The following is a 6,183-nucleotide window of genomic DNA, read 5'->3' as shown; positions in this document are numbered from 1 at the left end:
ACATTTGGGTACTCCTGGGTCCTTTGGGGCACTCCTGGGTCCCTCCTGAACTCCTGGGTCCTTTGGGGCACTCCTGGGTCCCTCCTGAACTCCTGGGTCCTTTGGGGCACTCCTGGGTCCCTTGGGGTACTCCTGGGTCCCTCCTGAACTCCCCATAGACCCCCATAATTTCCCCCTTAGGGACCCAGGAGTGCCCCATAGTGACCCATAAGTGACTCATGGAGCCCCCTAAGTGTGTTCGGGTCCCTTCGGGTCCCTTCGGGTGAGTGCGGGCCCCACTCGGGTCCCTTCGGGTCCCTTCGGGTGTGTTCGGGTCCCACTCGGGTCCCTTCGGGTGCGTTCGGGTCCCTTTGGGTGCCTTCGGGTCCCCTCGGGTGCGTTCGGGCCCCACTCGGGTCCCTTCGGGTGCGTTCGGGTCCCTTCGGGTCCCCTCGGGTCCCTTCGGCTCCCTTCGTGTATCTTCGGCTCCTCTCGGAGCCGCCTCCGCGCACGCCACGCACAGTGGGCGTGGCCACGCACCCCCCCCCGCTTCCCATTGGCCGCCGCCTGAGGAAGGGGGCGTGGCCTCGCTCGCAGCCACCGCCGCGGCGGGAAACGATCGTGAGGCGGGAAAAGGGGAAGAAAGGGGGCGGGGGGAGGAAGAGGAGGGGCCGGGGGGGGAGCGGAACACGGGTTTTGGGGTAAAAAGGGGGGGATTTGGGAGTTTGGCGCCTTTTGGGGCACTTTCGGGTGGGTTCGGGTCCCTTCGGGGAGACTTCGGGCCCCTTCGGGGAGACTTCGGGCCCCTTCGGGTGGGTTCGGGCCCCTTCGGGTGGGTTCGGGCCCCTTCGGGGAGACTTCGGGTCCCTTCGGGTGCGTTCGGGTCCCTTCGGGTGCGTTCGGGTCCCTTCGGGTGCGTTCGGGTCCCTTCGGGTCGTTCGGGTCCCTTCGGGTGGGTTCGGGTCCCTTCGGGTTTGTTCGGCTCCACTCGGGCCCCTTCGGGTGGGTTCGGGTCCCTTCGGGTGCGGTCGGCTCCACTCGGACCCCTTCGGGAAGACTTCGGGTGCGTTCGGCCCCGGCCGGGACTCGGGCGCCGCTCGGCTCCGCTCGGGCGCCGTTCGGCTCCGCTCGGGCGCCGTTCGGCTCCGCTCGGGCGCCGTTCGGCTCCGCTCGGGCCCATTCGGCTCCGCTCGGGCCCATTCGGCTCCGCTCGGCTCTTTCCGTCTCCGCTCGTTTTCCCGCGCTTTCCCTCAGAGCGCGAAGCGAAGCGCGGGGACCCCCGGGGCCGCTTTTTTCGCGCTTTTCCCGAGGTGACAACAGCGGGGGCTTTGGGGACACAGCTCGGGGAGCCTCAGCGGGAGGGTTTTGGGTTGAAAAAGCGCTATTTTGGGTCAATTTTGAGGTGGTTTGTGGCCCTCCCGGCGGGGCAAGATGGCGGCTCCGGACATCGAGGGGCTGCTGGGTGAGTAATGAGGGGGAATTAGGGGTGATTAGCGCGAATTAGGGGGTAGTTAGGGGGCGGCGGGGATACGGGGGGGTGGGGGGGGTGTTAATTAGCGCTGCTGAGGGTGTTAATTGTTAATGAATGCAGAGGAGGAGCCGTTGCAGGAGCTGCACCCCGGGCTGGCCCCGCTGAGGGGGATTGGGGGGGTGGGAGCGGAGCTGGAGAGGGAGGTGAGACAGGTAAGGGGGCATTGGGGACAATGGGGACAGAGAGAGCGAGTGTGTGCGGATCAGCAGTGATCACCCCAAACCTGCCCCGCAGACACGGCACCCAAAATCCTGCACCCCAAAATACTCTTCCCAAACCTGCACCCCAGATCCTGACCCCAAGCCCTGCACCAAAACCCTGCCCCTCAATCCTGCACCCCCAAATCCTCCACCCCCGATCCTGTCTTCCCAAACCCTGCACCCCAGATCCTGCACCCCCAAATTCGGCCCTACCAAACTCTGCACCCCTAAACCCTACAACTGAAACCTTGCACCCCCTAATCCTGCCCTCCCTACCTTCCTGAACCCCGAAACCTGCACCCCAAACCCTGCATTCCCAAATCTTTCCGTCCTATACCCTACACCCCTAAACCTGCCCCCAAACCCTGTACCCCAAAGAATTCCCTCCCAAACCCTGCACCTCCAAATCCTGCACCTCAAAGGCCTGGCAACCCAAGCCCTTCAACCCCATCCCTGCAACACCAAATCCTGTACCCCAAACCCAGCACCCCAGAATCCTGCACCCCAAATCCTGCCTACCAAACCTTTCACTGCAAACCCCTGCACCCCAAGATTGTGCTGCCCTAAACACTGAACCCCCAAATCCTGAAGACCCGGATCCTTGCCTCCCAAGACTCTGCACCCCCAAATCCTGCACCCAAATCTCTCACCCCCACCACCCTGCACTCCCAACCCCTGCACCCCAAAACTCCACACCTCCAAATCCTGAACCCTGAAACCCCGCACCCCCAAATCCTGTGCCCCAGTCCTGTGCACCCCACACTCTGCAACCTTAAATTTCCCCCCAAGCCCCTGCACCCCAAACGCTGCACTCTTAGACCTGACTTCTAAACCCCAAGGGCCCATTGTGACATCCCAGAACCTCCTATTGTCCCCAGGGCCCATTGTGACATCCTGGGGACCCCCATTGTCCCCAGGGCCCATTGTGACATTCAGGGGACTCCTCTTTGTCCCCAGGGCCCATTGTGACATCCTGGGGACCGCCCCTTGTCACTGGGGCCCATTGTGACGTCCCAGGACCCCCCGTTGTCCCCAGGGTTCATTGTGACGTCTTAGGACCCCCCATTGTCCCCAGGGCCCATTGTGACATCCACTGCACCCCCCTGTCCCCAGGGCCCATTGTGACATTCAGGGGACCCCTCTTTGTCACCAGGGCCCATTGTGACATCCTGGGGACCCCCCCTTGTCCCCAGGGCCCATTGTGACGTCCCAGGACCCCCCATTGTCCCCAGGACCCATTGTGACATTCAGGGGACCCCCTTTGTCACTGGGGCCCATTGTGAAATCCCAGGACCCCACATTGTCCCCAGGGCCCATTGTGACATCCTGGGGACCCCCCCTTTGTCCCCAGTGCCCATTGTGACATCCTGCGGACCCCCCTTTGTCCCCAGGGCCCATTTTGACATTCAGGGGACCCACCATTGTCCTCAGGGCCCATTGTGCGGTCCCAGGACCCCCCATTGTCCCCAGGGCCCATTGTGACATCCTCGGCACCCCCTTGTCCCCAGGGTCCATTGTGACACTATGGGGACCCCCGCTTGTGCCCAGGGCCCATTGTGACACTGTGGGTACCACCCTTGTCTGCAGGGCTCATTGTGACATCCCAGGACCCCCCATTGTCCCCAGGGCCCATTGTGACATTCAGGGGACCCCCCTTGTCCCCAGGGCCCATTCTGATACCGTGGGGACCCCCTTTGTCCCCAGGGCCCATTGTGACATCCTGGGGACCCCCCTTGTCCTCAGGGTCCATTGTGACAGCCCAGGACCCCCCATTGTCCCCAGAGCCCATTGTGACATCCTCGGCACCCCCTTGTCCCCAGGGCCCATTGTGACATCCTGGGGACCCCCCCTTCTTCCCAGGGCCCATTGTGACGTCCCAGGACCCCCCATTGTCCCCAGGGCCCATTCTGACATCCTGGGGATCCCTCCTTGTCCCCAGGGCCCATTGTGACGTCCCAGGACCCCCCATTGTCCCCAGGACCTATTGTGACATTCAGGGGACCCCCTTTGTCACTGGGGCCCATTGTGACACCATGGAGACCCCCGCTTGTCCTCAGGGTCCATTGTGACATCCTGGGCACCCCCCATTTTCCCCAGGACCCATTGTGACATCCTGGCCACCCCCTTGCTCCCAGGGCCCGTTGTGGCACCATGGGGACACCCCCTTTGTCCCCAGGGCCCATTGTGACATCCCAGGACCCCCCTTTGACCCCAGGGCCCATTGTGGCACCATGGCAACCCCTTTTGTCCCCAGGGCCCATTGTGACATTCTTGGACCCCACTTTGTCCCCAGGGCCTATTGTGACACCATGGGGACCCCTCCTTGTCACTGGGGACCCATTGTGACACCATGGGGACCCCCCCTTGTCCTCAGGACTCATTCTCACATCCTGGACACCCCCCATTGTCCCCAGGGCCCATTGTAACATCCACTGCACCCCCTTGTCCCCAGGGCCCATTGTGACATTCAGGGGACCCCTCTTTGTCCCCAGGGCCCATTGTGACATCCTGGGGACCCCCCCTTGTCACTGGGGCCCATTGTGACGTCCCAGGATCCTTCCTTGTCCCCAGGGCCCATTGTGACGTCTTAGGACCCCCCATTGTCCCCAGGGCCCATTGCGACATTCAGGGGACTCCTCTTTGTCCCCAGGGCCCATTGTGACATTCCGGGGACGCCTCTTTGTCCCCAGGGCCCATTGTGACATCCTGGGGATCCCTCCTTGTCCCCAGGGCCCATTGTGACGTCCCAGGACCCCCCATTTTCCCCAGGACCCATTGTGACATTCAGGGGGCCCCTTTGTCACTGGGGCCCATTGTGACATCCCAGGACCCCACATTGTCCCCAGGACCCATTGTGACACTATGGGGTCCCCCCCTTGTTCCCAGGGCCCATTGTGACACCGTGGGTACCACCCTTGTCCGCAGGGCTCATTGAGACATCCCAGGACCCCCCTTTGTCCCCAGGGCCCATTGTGACATCCAGGGGACCCCCTTTGTCCCCAGGGCCCATTGTGACATCGAAGGACCCCCCTGGTCCCCAGGGCCCATTATGACATCCTGGGGATACCCCCTTATTACTGGGGCCCATTGTGACGTCCCAGGACCCCCCATTGTCCTCAGGGCCCATTGTGACATCCTGGGGATCCCTGTTTGTCCCCAGGGCCCATTGCGACATTCAGGGGACGCCTCTTTGTACCCAGGGCACATTGTGACATCCTGGGGACCCCCCCTTGTCCCCAGGGCCCATTGCGACATTCAGGGGACGCCTCTTTGTACCCAGGGCACATTGTGACATCCTGGGGATCCCTCCTTGTCCCCAGGGCCCATTGTGACATCCTGGGGATCCCTCCTTGTCCCCAGGGCCCATTGTGACGTCCCAGGACCCCCCATTGTCTTCAGGACCCATTGTGACATTCAGGGCACCCCCTTTGTCACTGGGGCCCATTGTGACATCGCAGGACCCGCCCTGGTCCCCAGGGCCCATTGTGACATCCTGCGGACCCCTTTTGTCCCCACGGCCCATTGTGGCACCATGGGGACCCCCTTTGTCACTGGGGCCCATTGTGACATCCCAGGACCCCACTTTGTCCCCAGGGCTTATTGTGACACCATGGGGACCTCCCTTGTCCCCAGGGCCCATTGTGACATCCCATGACCCCCCTTTGTCCCCAGTGCTATTGTGAAATCTTGGGGACCCCCTTTGTGCCCAGGGCCCATTTTGGCACCATGGGGAACCCCTTTGTCACTGGGGGCCATTGTGACATCCCAGGATTCCACTTTGTCCCCAGGGCTCGTTCTGACACCTTGGGGACTCCCATTGTCCCCAGGGCCCATTGTGACATCCTGGGGATCCCCCTTTGTCCCCAGGGCCCATTGTGACACCATGGGGACGCCCCCTTTGTCCCCAGTACCCATTGTGACATCCTGCTACCCCCCTTTGTCCCCAGGGCCCATTTTGACATTCAGGGGACCCACCATTGTCCCCAGGGCCCATTGTGACATTGCAGTACCCCCCCTGGTCCCCACGGCCCATTGTGGCACCATGGGGACCCCCTTTTGTCACTGGGGCCCATTGTGATATCCCAACACCCCACTTTGTCCCCAGGGCTTATTGTGACACCATGGGGACCTCCCTTGTCCCCAGGGCCCACTGTGACATCCCATGACCCCCATTTGTCCCCAGTGCTATTGTCAAATCCTGGGGACCCCCTTTGTCCCCAGGGACCATTGTGGCACCATGGGGAACCCCTTTGTCACTGGGGCCCATTGTGACATCCCAGGACCCCACATTGTCCCCAGGACCCATTGTGACATCCTGGGGACTCCACTTGTCCCCAGGACCCATTGTGACACTATGGGGACCCCACCTTGTTCCCAGGGCCCATTGTGAAACCATCGACACCCCCCTTGTCCGCAGGGGTCATTGTGACATCCTGGGGACCCTCCTTGTCCCCAGAGCCCATTGTGACATCC

The 6,183-nt window shown here is 62.5% G+C and overlaps 1 long non-coding RNA gene across 1 annotated transcript in view; it reads left to right on the top strand.

Annotated features, from left to right (window-relative positions):
* Positions 1 to 435: 435 nt before the first annotated feature.
* LOC139825514 (uncharacterized) overlaps positions 436 to 6,183 on the top strand; it is a 49,439-nt gene continuing 43,691 nt past the window's right edge. The window contains exons 1-2 of the long non-coding RNA XR_011735601.1: positions 436 to 600; positions 1,382 to 1,441. This is a non-coding gene — a long non-coding RNA (uncharacterized lncRNA). The remainder of the gene's footprint in view (positions 601 to 1,381; positions 1,442 to 6,183) is intronic.

This window comes from Patagioenas fasciata, chromosome 23 (genome assembly GCF_037038585.1).
Source record: "Patagioenas fasciata isolate bPatFas1 chromosome 23, bPatFas1.hap1, whole genome shotgun sequence".
Classification (NCBI taxonomy): Eukaryota; Metazoa; Chordata; class Aves; order Columbiformes; family Columbidae; genus Patagioenas; species Patagioenas fasciata.
This window is presented reverse-complemented; position numbering and strand designations above follow the sequence as displayed.